At 40.6% G+C, this 13,509-nt stretch overlaps 1 protein-coding gene across 4 annotated transcripts in view; it reads right to left on the bottom strand.

Moving 5' to 3' along the window:
- st3gal3b (ST3 beta-galactoside alpha-2,3-sialyltransferase 3b) overlaps nucleotides 1-780 on the bottom strand; it is a 44,752-nt gene extending 43,972 nt beyond the window's left edge. For 3 of the 4 annotated variants that reach the window (XM_084369148.1, XM_084369151.1, XM_084369152.1), the window contains exon 1: nucleotides 395-780. The gene's annotated coding sequence lies outside the window, so the exon portion shown is untranslated. The remainder of the gene's footprint in view (nucleotides 1-394) is intronic. The other variant, XM_084369153.1, reaches the window with a different exon arrangement.
- Nucleotides 781-13,509: the final 12,729 nt, after the last annotated feature.

Genomic DNA, 13,509 nt, shown 5'->3' with positions numbered 1-13,509 from the left:
GTGAAGCGGCTAGCCGTTACCGTTAGCTTAGCCTGCCGCTATGCTAACAGCGCTACGTTGGCATAGTGGGAGATTTGCCTTGATCCCGTCGGCAGGCCTGCGCACCACTGGCTGGGGGATTTTGTGGCCAGACGTGGGCTTAGGTTGAGCAGCAAGCGCTATCAGTGGGCGAAACAGTCCTCACATGTAGAATAATAATTTTAAAAAAATATATGTAAGAACACCAGGAGAATCAAAGTGTGTCAGGGGAACAATGCTGAGGTAACGGTTAGGAGAACCCTGGACCACCGGTTCGCCTACATTAACCACCACCATCACTGTCGACTGAAAACACGGCGCAGCGACGTCTTTTACCCACATTTCACCAATTCATCTGAATAACTGAACACGTTACCTTTTTCTTTTCCTCCGAGTCGTCGGGTCAGAAACAAACGCCAGGTCTCAGTTACACGAACGGATTTGGCCGATAAAACGACCGTTTTCTTCCTCCTCTCCAAGCCATCGTGATAGAAATCCGTGAGAGTGGCCCGGCTCTGTAAACACAAGACGACCACTCTTGACTGACTGCGTGTTTCCCTACAGTCTCACCAGCAGCGGCTCGACTTCGCATCGAGCCTGGCACAATGAGAAAGCACCCCCCCTCTCCATCAACATCAGCAGCAGCAGCTTGTGAGTGTACACTACACAGCTCCGTCAACACGAGGCACCTCTGAATTATTATGAAGTCCTCCTCCCGTTTTTAACGGAGCTTTAAAGAATGCACCTTTTCATCTGTGTGTTCACGTGGTGTCTCTGTCTGCGCGTCAGCTGTTAACAGCGCATTGTAGGTTTGCTTGTCGCACTTATAGCAGGCACATCGACCCCCACTGCACTGTGACAGCTCATCAGCAATAATGGAGATTGCAATAATGTATAGAGCTTGTTGAACCCACTGCCCCATACTGTAATGGCATGTGCCTGCTCAGCACTATTTTGTGATTGACTGTACAGGTGTGACATGTTTCATCCTGCAGCCTAACAGATTATTAGTGTGCAGTCCATACATTCTTAGTGTAACAGCCAGTTTTAGATAAAGGCCCAATTTGAATGCCTTTGTTTGGCAGTGATGGGATGTAACGAAGTACATTTACTCAAGTACTGTGAGTAACATTCTGAGGTACTATTTGTTTTATTTTCTTCTACTTTATATGTCCACTCCATTACATGTTGAAGGCACATATTGTGCTTTTACTCCACTACTTTAGTTACCAGTTACTTTGCAGATGGCTGGCTGCATCAGAGCCAAAGTAGTGCACTGAATATTTAAAGGTGCAGTAAGTAAGAGTTTTAGTTGAAAGCATAACAAAAAGTTATCAACAGACTGTGCAGAGCAGGCTTGAAGTTAGGATGTTTATGAATTATGTTACAGAGATATCGAGGCCACTGAAGTTAGCATGCTAACCAAGGACGTTACATAACAATCTGGACACGGCGTTGGAGGTGGAGCCAACATGGCTATAAAATTACCCAGCTCTTTCACGCTGTGTGGCCCATAGAGCAGGTACACAAGATACTTCCACCAACCAAGCCAACTAACTTTAGCGCCCGGCTAGCTTGAGTAAGATGCTTGAGATAAAATAATTGAATTGTGCGGCTCATCTAGACTTTCCCAATTTTTTTGGACCGAAATGGTTTAACTTATGATTAACTTATTTTTGCATGGGTTGTGACGCTCAGAAAAATTCTCCATCGTGTTACAGCCACTTCTTTCACTATGGAAGCTTATGAAAAAAAGTATTTTGGGCCCCAGTGCATCATGTGAGGTTGTAATTACCCAGTGTGGCCACTACGAAAGTTGGCTTCCAAGCCTGGCGCTCTTCCTGGGGGCTTGATGCCAACCAGTTAACCCCGACCCATCCCAGCCCAAAGCTCCCGTGCTAACAGTGTAAACACCAGCACTCTCCTGATGTGCCAAGCTCCCAGTCTGGACCACTAGATCGGCTAGAACGGCTAACCAATCTAACTGGACATGCTACAGTTAGGACAGTCAGCACTTAGCAGTTACCCTAATGATACGCTGCCCCCTGTTTGTTTTCAGTATGAATTTGAAGGATGGCCAATTCATATTATAGTCAATTACATATTGCACCTTTAATCAGCAATCGGATAAAATAACACTGATCATCAAAAAAATACTGAATATCAGATCCAATAAATGGCCAGGTCAATAATCAATCAACCCCTAGTATACAATACGACGTAAATATATGAGTAATAGTAATTGAATCATAATAATCTTAAAACATTAAAAAAACTAACTTAAATTATCAACAGAATGTGAAGAAATAACAGTTTTGACGTTACAGTATCTATTGTTGTGTTGCAGAGATATGTACTGAAGTTAGCATGCTAACCAGCTAGCCGAGCACTCCCCTGGTGCTACAAGCTCCCATATGTGAGCTTACTGGCTAACAGCAGCTCTAGTTATTGCAGTAAGCTGTTATTCTGGTGATATGCTGCCCACTGTTTGTCTTGAATATGAATTATTAGTATAATTGTGAAATATGAACGTAATCCAATACTTTCATACTTTTACTCGATTACTATTTGTATGGGTGACTTTCACTTTTACAAAAGTAATACTGTATTTTAACAAACTATGGGGTTTTGGGGTACTCTAAACACTGTTTCTGGAAATAAAACTTCTTTTCTTGTTTAGTCTCTGGTATTCCATGGTCAGTATTTGTCTAAACTCATATCCAACAGACCATCAATAGACCACCATCCAGTCTTCCACCAGTGAGTGTCTTAGCCGGCTATGCACCGGTTTGTACTGCTTTCCAGGAAATGTTTAGCTCTAATTATCCCTTAGAGGACTACAAAATAATCATTACCTACACAAGCGTAAGCCCCATTACTCCATGATGATGATGATACTCCAACCCACAAGCCATAAGTATTCACCAAGCTGTTTTGTGTGCTGTATTTGTGTGCTGTATCCATGGAGGTGGTTTATACCGTCATCATGAAGTCAGAGAACCCAGGTTATCACCGGGAATCACTGCTGATTCAACGCTGATTCAACACTGACTGCAGTGTCAGAAATAAAAATCCCCATAAAATACATAAGAATATATGAAACAAAAGAGGAAGGGGAAGAATCAAATGTGTACATCCTTTTAAAGTTTGAATGAAGTTTCCAGCCAAGTATGAAATAAAAAAGTTGGATATTGTGTTTGTACGGAAGTTATAAATAACACAATAATGTAAGTATCGCTAGGAAACCACTTGTCAAGCCAGGGCATCCATACACATAGGCACAATATTCACTCTCTTTGCAATAGTTCAGGTTTTCAGACACTTTATCTAATATTATCATGGGATAAAATATAAACACCTTCATTGTTGTTGTTTATCTCAAATTTTAAGATTCCTGTCTCATTGCCATCACTGATATAATTTTAACTGATTTCATCAATCAAAACAATAACAAAAGACGTAGTTCGATGACATGGTGAAGTACCGGGGATCCTGGGAATTGCTGTCCTTGTTGTCAAACAACATGAGCTTTATTGGTTGTAATTTTCTGTTAGTAAGGAAAATAGAAGCAAGGGATCATCATTTTTTGACATTTTGTTTTTGTTTATTTCGTTCATTTATTACGCTAACAGCTGCCATGTATCTGCCAGCTGAGAACACAGGGGCTAATTGACTACAGCCTCTGTCCCATACAAAGGAACGATGGGTCGGGGCTAGCTAGTGAGCATGCTAACTTCAGTAGACACAATACATAGACGACTTTGCCATCAACACTGTTATTCTTTTCACGTTAGTTCATTTTTTAAGGCTTTAAACTAAAATTCTATGTCTGCTATATCTTACAAATTGCTCCTTTAATGCCTAGATGTTACATATTGTATCTTTAAAGAAGGCTAATTCAACTTTCTGGTGGTCCTCTCCAGTTAATCACTACACGAAAAATATGAGTTGTCAGTTCATGTTTCTGTGCAGACAGGCTTATGCACAAAGAAAATATATTCACCTTCAGCTGTTTTCAAGCAGTCCTCCCTACCAGCTGTCAATCTCATCGTTAAGTGTAAGCCCTAAAATAAAGAGCAGCGCGAAGAGGTGGTGTGAGATGTTCCCATCAATGTGAACGTGAATGTGTGTTTGTGAAACTTCTAAGAATAGAAGTACTGGTATAAATAATTTAATGACTTATCCTCTGCTAAGATGCTCGATAAATATTGGCTCTGCAGACCTTGTGTCTGGCAGCTCGCAGCAGATTGTTGTATGGCAGCAGATCATAGTCCTGTCCTTCACACCTGCTCGGGTTACTCTGTTAATTCAGTTTCCCTCTCTGATCTTGGGTCTTATTTGTGCCTTGACATTCTCGAGGCCTTGTATCCTGCATAAGCAGTTGTTGGGCTGAGCGCCAAGCCAGGAGACGGCGGGTGGGAGGTGGCGGTTGGTGGGGGCAGTTTTCTGTTTTTTGCCCTGCGAAGAGTGTGGCAGAGTAGCATAGCGATCTATTAATATTAAATCAAGCAGGAAATACAATCTGCTCACCCACTGCTCTCCATCTGGGGTCAGGAGATTAGCAGGGGCCAGGAGAATAAAATACATACACAAGCAAACATTGAAACATGCACACACACATACACAAGCCTATCGAAGTGCCCCGGGATCATGGGCTATTTTCAAAGCTGGCGTGGGCCTGGTGGGTTGGCAGCACTTCATGGCCTTTGGTACATGGATCATTCGTTTACATCACAATTGCAAGAGGGAACGATCAATGGCCACAGAACAATGCAAGGAGCTGAAATTTTCCATCCTCTGACTCTGTCCGTTATTTGTTGGTCTGCCAGCAAGGAGCAGTGTTCCTGCAGGGGAAAACCCTGTTTGTTTTAAACGTACACACATATTGCAATGCTTTCGCTTCACTGTACATCCTGAGTTGAAGCCACATCCAAATTAATTTGATCCTTCGGGGTTTGAGACGCGACTCAATCATTGCACGATTGTGGTTTTCCAGCTTTTCCTCCGTCATGCCCGATTCCCCTCATACTCTAATTATTTTTGCACTGGCAAGGGTATAAATAACAAACCGGTCTTGGGTGGCAGGTCTGTCCTGATAACGGAAATACATGCTCCAACCAAAATGAAATTCTTCATCCGGGGTGGATTGTGGAATCAGTGCCACTAGCAGAGATACCATCACGTCCGTCACTGGAATTGGCATTTCATATCCTTTCAGTGTAACTGTCTGCTGTGCACAAGCTCCCACTCAAGCCCACTCTAGGAACTTAAAGGTACAACAGATCAGTGGGTGTTGGAAATAGTGACGTGTTTAGGAAAATGCGAGGTCTTTCATGCATTTGTTTTAATTGTGGCTTTAGATACTGCACTTTAAAAAATAATGCATGGCTCGCATGTAAGTGATAATACTGGGAGATAACAGCTGTGCAAAGTTCAGCATCAGGACAGAAGCTCACCAGAGATCGCAAACAGCCTGATAAAATCTGTGCCAACTCTATCCTCTATGGGCCGCAAAGGCTGAGTAATGAATCCCTCTTGAAAGGAATTTAATCTGGTTTCTTGCCTTTCACCACTGCAAGCTACAGGGCATCGTATAACTTAACATGCAAAGAAATCCAAGTGAGCCATACCATTCACAGTGTCTAATGCCTTCACTCCTCAAACAGAGTAAGTAACTAACTGAAGTTTCCATGTTTGATCACATCATGTCTGGTCAAACATGAGTGGAGCCAGACTTTACTGTGGCAAAATAAATAATTGATTCGTCGAATCATCTGAATCATAGATGAACTATCTGCTCAATGCATGGCTTTTGCTCAAGTGGGCAGGCAGCAGGAAATAAACAAGCGCCAAAGGGATCCCATACATATAGTTGCAGACCAGAGTGACCGCTTCTGAATGAACAACACTTTCACTTCCCATTTATTTTCGTCATCTACTGTTGTAGGCACCGTTTTGTCTATGGCCCTGTAAAGATATTTGTCCTTCTTCCTCAATCCGAAGGCAGAAAAGCCCCGTTGATGATGCAATAATTTAGCTCAAGGTCTCTTAGAGAAAAACATTAACAAAAAATTTTTTTTACTTTTCTTAAAAGAAGCAATATGCAAGAATTGGGCACCTTTCCAGTTCATATTCAAAACAAATAGCCCCCCTATTTGTTTTGAGTATGAACTTGCTTATCACCAGAGTAACCGCTAACTGTTGCTTGGTTTGGAAGTGTAGTGTAGCAGAGATGTAGTACCATGGTGCTAGTAGGCTGAATAGTACCTATGGACAGAACCAAGCCAGTTATTTCCCACCGCTTCCAGTCCATGACGCTGCTCAGCCTGGCTTCCAGTCTTCCCCAGTGGTCACTCGCAGTAGTGCAGCGAAAAATTCCCCTTACGCAAAAGCATTTTTCCCCTAGAGCACATTTCACGTTTTCACCAATACAAAAGCGATAGCGTCAACTATCACTCTTTCTATTATACTAAGGAGGTTTCACATTTATAAAACTTTTATATTTGTAAAACCAGCGGGGAAACCACTGCCGCACATAATGCCTATCGAGTCAGGAAGTAAACCTGGATGTTTGAAATTTTACCTTATTCAACTCACATTATTGGTGGTATTGACTGAGTGGGTAGTGACACATTCAAAAAGCAGTAAAAACAGCAGGTGTGTGTATTCTGCTTTCTCTGCTAATGATACCCATCCTATAAAATCACCTTTATAAGGCAGTCAGAGAGATGAGCTTATGAGGGTATGTAAAGCAGTCATCACCTTCACAGTCAAGACTGTCAACACTTAAAAAGGGATCTCATTTATCTTAGCTCTTTCTCTCTTTATCTATCTAAGCTTATTTGTTCCCTTTCATTCAAACACTTACTCCGTATCTTTCTCCCACGCATGACTGCATCAAACACATAAAATGTGTCTATTCAAGTCTCTAATTAAAGCAAACAGAAGAAAGCAAAGGTCGTGGTTATTCAGTAATTAACAGATTAAGGCAATTCAGAAACTAACGTATTGAGCTTAATTGAGTCTAGAGATACTGTGTCCTTCATGGGAAAACTCCCAAAATTTGCTAACTTGTTTTTCTTGCCAGGAGTTTGAGCGTTGTTATTTTAGCTTAGACTGGAAGCAGGGGGAAACAGCTAGCAAGACTGCCCTCCAGCTCCTCTGACACAATAAATATTATATCGCCTTAGTTTTCATCCATGCACGAAAAGTGGCTCCAGCTCTTTAGGTGAAAGTGATATCGATCCTTGTAAAATATATCATAAAATACTACGTGACTGTAGGACTATACAGGTTTCTTCTGGACTGGACTACTCACAGAGTCACTTTCTACCTTCCTGAAGCGCACCGGGGAGATTATTTTAAGCCCCCAGTGCCAAGGTCGTGGATTCATCCTTGGCCCAAAAATAATTCCTGTTTTTGTTTGGAGCCTTTATCTTTTGCTCATGCAGATACCGTATCTTCAGACAGATTACATGGAAAGAACATTCCCACGCAATAAGAGAAACAAACATCACTTCTTAATGCTGAAATAAATATTTTTTTGAATGATATAATGTGCATCACTTGGGCTTCTGAACTTGATCACGCCTCTAACAGCACATGATCAGCTGAATGCTGCCTCCGGGTCGAGCATATGGCTTCCTTTGCCAGAGATATTGTTCTGCTTTTAGCTGTGAGTTTGTGTAAGATATTTCATTGTATGATTTAAAAAAAAAAAAAAAAAAGAGATTAAAACAGACATTACCTTTTCAGCTGTGGCTGTCAAGTCCTCAATCCAGAGTCTCAAACAGAAACATATCGCTGAATGATCAAAAATGATCGAACACTCGGAAGAGGAACATACAGACAGGATTTCCTAAAGCAAGAGTAAACACAGAAGACACAGTTTGATTTGGTCTCTGTCCTTTTAGCTCTCTCTGCAAACATTAGTTAACCAATAACAGTGAGGATTTGAACAACTGGAAAATGTTGCCAGAGATCATCCCAATTAAACACGAGCAGCACAGTACAGTTTTGCACAACATTTGTTAACCAGTGACACAACATATAGGAAAACCTCTCTGTCCTGTTACACTTTACAAGTATGGTAAACTATGTGGAAATAACTGTTGTCCATTGTCTGACCCTTGTCTGGGGATCAAATGTAGCAGAACGTGAAGAGATAAAAGCTGAATTTTGGTACGACCTTTGTACCGGAGGTTAGTGAGCAAACTGCAAGCTTGTTGAAATCAGCTTCGACAAATTTACCTTTGGGAAATATCTCAAAATGTGGCCTCTGCAGTGATCGAAAAACCCTTCCAACTAAAAAAAAAGAAATGGACGATTTGCTGTGGCATCTCAGTAGGAAACCCCATCATGTCATTCCCACTTGCATTGCATCGTTGGATTGTATTGTTCTAGTTTTTAATGTTAAAATGTTAATGGTAAACATTCTTAAATCTGAACATTTAAATTAAGAAGAACTTGTAAATGTTTTGTTGGTGTAAGATTTCTTATAACATAATAGGGATGAATGCTGGTTTGAGGGGCCTCCTGAAATGTTTTGCCACAACAGACTCTGCCACTGAACATAAGTTTGACTTTGATGCAAACATCGTTTGAACAGACTGTATTCTGAGCTACTGAATGTGGAGACACTTTCAAAGTTTTCACATCTTACTCATTCTTTCCTAGGAGCGAGTGTGAGGCGTAAGAGTAATAAGTTCATCTGGCAAAAATAGCACATGCTGATTATCGTGACCTTTTCAATATTTTACATTACAGCGGTAACTCGACAACCCACAAAGCACAACAGAAAACAGAAGGTCAAATATCTGGGTCGAGCCGACCACATTTGAACCATGGCAGGGTTTCTACATCATGTAGCAGCCTCTCTTTATCAAATCAACATGATCGTGAAAATGTGGTGGGAATTGTATCACACATTACTTTCACGGCCATGCCACACCAGAGCCGGTTGATCCACAAGCAGGAAAGATTGCACGCTTGCAGACGCAAGATTGCTCAGACGATTATGGGCTCGATCCATCATGTGATAAAGTAGAGCCTTGGGGAAACCTATAGGCTTATTAAGCTGCTGTCTGCTGCTTAATGAGGTGGCAACAACAGGAAGTCCCATTAGAATGAAACAGAAGCCATGCTGTATGAGTTCAATAGCAGCACAGTACATGTAGAACATGGAGATAAAAACACAGTTTATGTGTGATCAGTACGGCTCCACACTGTTTCTCCGAATAGACAGGATGTGATCATTTATTCATTAAATCTGATAATGGCATCACGAGAACTGAGCAATGTAGGGCACGAAACAGTGATGTGCTGCAATCACGCAAAAAGAATGAGATGAATAAGCACCACAGGAGAATGTACTTGAAATAAATACATTCTGATATATAAAGCTGAAGCAGCTAATCGTACCATGAAGAGCAAAGTCAACAAGAGACTATGAGTCGATGGGAAACAGTTAGTGTATCTGCACAAGAGTAGTCGTCACCCAGTCTGCTCTGGACGTGTTAATCAATTCATCAGCTTGCACTTTCACACCTTCTCATTTCATCTAGACTCCCTGTCTCTATTCACAAATACGCACATGCACACGCACACTTTCACATCCTTTTCAGTGTGTGCACATGTACATGCACACACAACACGCTTGCCGCACAAGTGCTGCAAAGCTATTTGTGGTTGCAACCAGCAGCAGGCAGGATGTGATGTGTGCTGTCCACTGTAGAAAGAAACACAAGCACTTATAGGATATATAGTCAGGGTGAGGTCTCACTCAGCATCGCTCATGATCCGATTTCATTCTTTCTACCAGAATTCTCATTTCACTCAGATTTCACTATGACACATGCCAGTCAATGAAAATCCTGTTTGCAATATTGTGCACTGCAATTAAATGATTCCGTAGTTCGATTCACTTAAAGCCACTTAGAGGCTTTATTGCTTTTGTTTGTTCCTGTAAAAGTTTAGCAACTGAGAAGTAAGGCAGTTTCTGAAACTCTTCAATTATGCAAGCCGGCAGTAAAATAGGGATTAAATTAGATTGACCTTTTTAATGTCATTTGCTTTGTTGATTTTTGATCAGAACCATCCATTAATGCAGCTGTAATACAATTTGAGCCAGACAAAAAGCAAACATTATCAGTCCACGACGGCTGGAAGAAATTGAGTCATATGTTTACACACTGCTGCTGACATTAATCTCGGGCCGCGCTGACCTGAAATTCACCTGTGTTCATAGTGTGGGCTATGTAACCATGGCAGTGGACTCATAGCCTTAAATCAGGCTCAGCTGTCAACAATCTTAAACTGTGAAGTGTGAAACACTGTACGCCCCTGTTAATGGACAAGTGGCTTATGTCTGACTTTCACCTCATGAGGGGCTTTGGGTAGAAAAGTCCACTGTCTCCGACACAGTAATGATTAATGTGACTGCAAGTAACATTTACAAGCACAGCGAACAAATGCAAATCCTGAAAGATGAGATAATATCCACCCGGTAACTGAAAGTAGAGGGAAAGAATATGATACGCTATATGCTAACATTGGGCGAGTGGCGGGGTACGCCACTCTCATTCTCAGATATACCAATCAAAATCAAATACCAAATGGGTCGTTGGCATTAGACCCAAAGCATTGATCCAAAGTGTTGGTATTTAACGATCAGGGAATAAGAAGCAACAATCAACTACCTCAACATTACTTTAAATGTTACATACATGTGTTGCTTCAAAGGACCAGTTCAACCAAAAATGAAAATGTAGTCTTTATCTATTCCCACCCATGCCCACTGAAAGTTAGGCAAAGTTTCATAGTCCACAAAACATTTCTGGAGCTTCACAGCAAAACAGCATTACAGCCTTCTCCTGAAGTAGATGGGGACTTTTGGAAAAATATAAAATGGCTCCATAGCTCCTCCAGCATCATCCAAATCTCTAAAAAAAACCCAGAGATTCCAACTTGATTTTAAAAATATTTTATGTACACCCTTTTTAAAGCCAAATCTTCACTTTAGTTAGCACGCTTAAGCTCGACCATGTAAACTACATCTTTTCAAATCAATTTGGGATCTCAGGGCTTCCAGAGAATGCTATTAAGCCATTCTATGTTTTTTTAAGTAGTTTTTTTCCCCATTTTAAAACGAGTCCCCATCTACTTCAGTTGTTGAGGAAAATGCTGTAACACTGTTTTGCTGTGAAGCTCCAGAAAAGATGTGTGGACCATGAGACGTCACCTGACTTTTAATTTTAAGGGTGAGTAGATAATGACTGAATTTTCATTTTTTGAGTTCCTTTAAACCAGTGTTTAAGAGGTTACAGTCAGTTAGCTGTTCCCCAGTAATGGGAGTCTTAGATTAAAGACGTACCAAATCATTGCTATGAAAGACTATGATTGTCTCTTATTAGCTACAAACCTCTACTTTAAACTAGTTTCACTGAGGAAGGACACTGCTTCCTGTTTTTGCATGCAACTACCCCCCACCTCATGAGAGTGTGTGTTGTAGCATCAGCACAAAACCTCACAAAAAGGCCAGAACTAATCTTGCATCAGGTTAAGGAGCATCGTCGTCAGAAGTCGTATGAGTTAGCATCCCAGTTGTACGACTGTGGGAGAAATTCGATAAAAACCTGAAGGTATGTTGGGTCATGGGTGCTTAATTCACCAGCACAGTCTGACATGTGTAAGTTCATTACAGGAAACCAATACCACAAGAAGGCCTACTACATGTAAGGACATCTAGTCCACACACATCTTACAAATGTCAGGTGAATATCATACATACAGAAATGAAATGTAATAAAACAGCTATGTCAGCTCAGATCAGCTAAGTCAAAACTACACAGCCTTTGTCAATAAATGATTCTTCCTTCATATCTATAATCAGTTGATTAAAATAATTAAACTTCACACATCTATTTGTCTTTCACTAACTCATTTGAGCTACTCCATTTTCCCTTTTTTTTTTTTGGTCTTGGACTGCTGCAGCTAGGTAGCTAGCTAAAAAGGCTGCGTCTTTTTACTGGTAACTACCCTCTGTTGCTTTTACTGTCAAATAAATCTAATCAAACTGAAGACACGTAAAAATAAGTGGACTAGGAATCAGGTTTTCAAGATAAATGCTGGAAATTAAAATCAGGTGAGGGTGAGTAAGAAGGGAGTAAGACTCAGCCGACACGCTGGGTGTTTGAAAGGCACCTCACTGAGATGAAATGAAATGAAATGTCAAGCAGTGGGCGGAGGTATTCACTGTAAACTGTCACAAGCAACGTGCAGACACATCTTTACAGAGAAGCAGTCAATAATTAGCCAAATCTCTTCACTGATAGATGAATGTCACGGTGGACCTACGATCAACCAATCCATCAATCAGTCTTTATTTGTATGGCGCCAATTCACAACAGTAGTTGTGACACTTTCCAGTGACAGCAGGTCTAGACCATAGTCTCTAATTCATCTGTTTACAGAGACGCAACATTTCCCCCATGAACAAGCACTTGGTGACAGTGGTGAGAGAAAAGTCTGCCTCATGACTGCTGCAAACCAAGATGACTAAAGATAGAAAATGTTTGTTACGCTCAGTTTCATCAGTACTTTACTTTTCCTGAGGCCTGAGTATCGACCTGACTGTAATGAGGTAGCATTTTATGTTGATTTATTCACCCAATTGTACCTTATTGTTGATTTTGCTTTCTCTTTGTATATACAGTACATGCACAGCAGCTATGTGAGACACAGAAAGATGTGATGTTGTATCCTTTGTATTCATGAGCAGCTTGTTGACCTATATTTCAGTCTGATGCAGCTGAGACGTCACATGCGGGCGGTGAGGTTAAATCATATTACACACAGTATTTGTGTGTGTATTATTATGTTTATGACATTGTTGAACCATTCCAGCTTTTAAAAAAAACACTTCATAAAGGTGCAATATGTAAGACTTTTGGTTTAAAACATACCAACAAAATTAAATGTTCAACACATTGGGAAGAAATAAAAAGTTTAACATTACAGTAAAGACATCTACGCATGTGCTGCAGAGATTCCTGAAGTTAGCATGCTAACCAGCTAGACCCGACCCATCCTGTCTCACAATACCAATCTGAACTTCTAGTCTGGACCGCTACCTGAGCTAATGGCAGCTAGAGTTAGCAGTATTTAGCGGTTACTCTGCTGATATGCTGCCTGCTATTTGCTTGAAATGACCTTCGACACTTCTTACACATTGCACTTTTAATATATGGTACATTTATAATCAATTAACCTTTAGTTAAGTTATTTCACTGTCAACAATGAAATTCTTTATTGTTGATTGTAAAGTTGTGATTATAAACCTTTACAATCGCTTTCTAAATGGTTTATAAAGCATTTAATTGTTTGTTAACGGTGAAATAACTATTAACCAAAGTCTGACTAACTATAAATTTACTATTAATTATCGATGGTTATTAAAAAAGTGTTGTATTACCACACTGAGTTGGTGGTAAT

This window comes from Pagrus pagrus (assembly GCF_965226575.1).
Source record: "Pagrus pagrus genome assembly, chromosome: 12".
Classification (NCBI taxonomy): Eukaryota; Metazoa; Chordata; class Actinopteri; order Spariformes; family Sparidae; genus Pagrus; species Pagrus pagrus.
The sequence above is the reverse complement of the archived record's forward strand: the minus strand, read 5'-3'. Positions and strand labels throughout refer to the sequence as shown.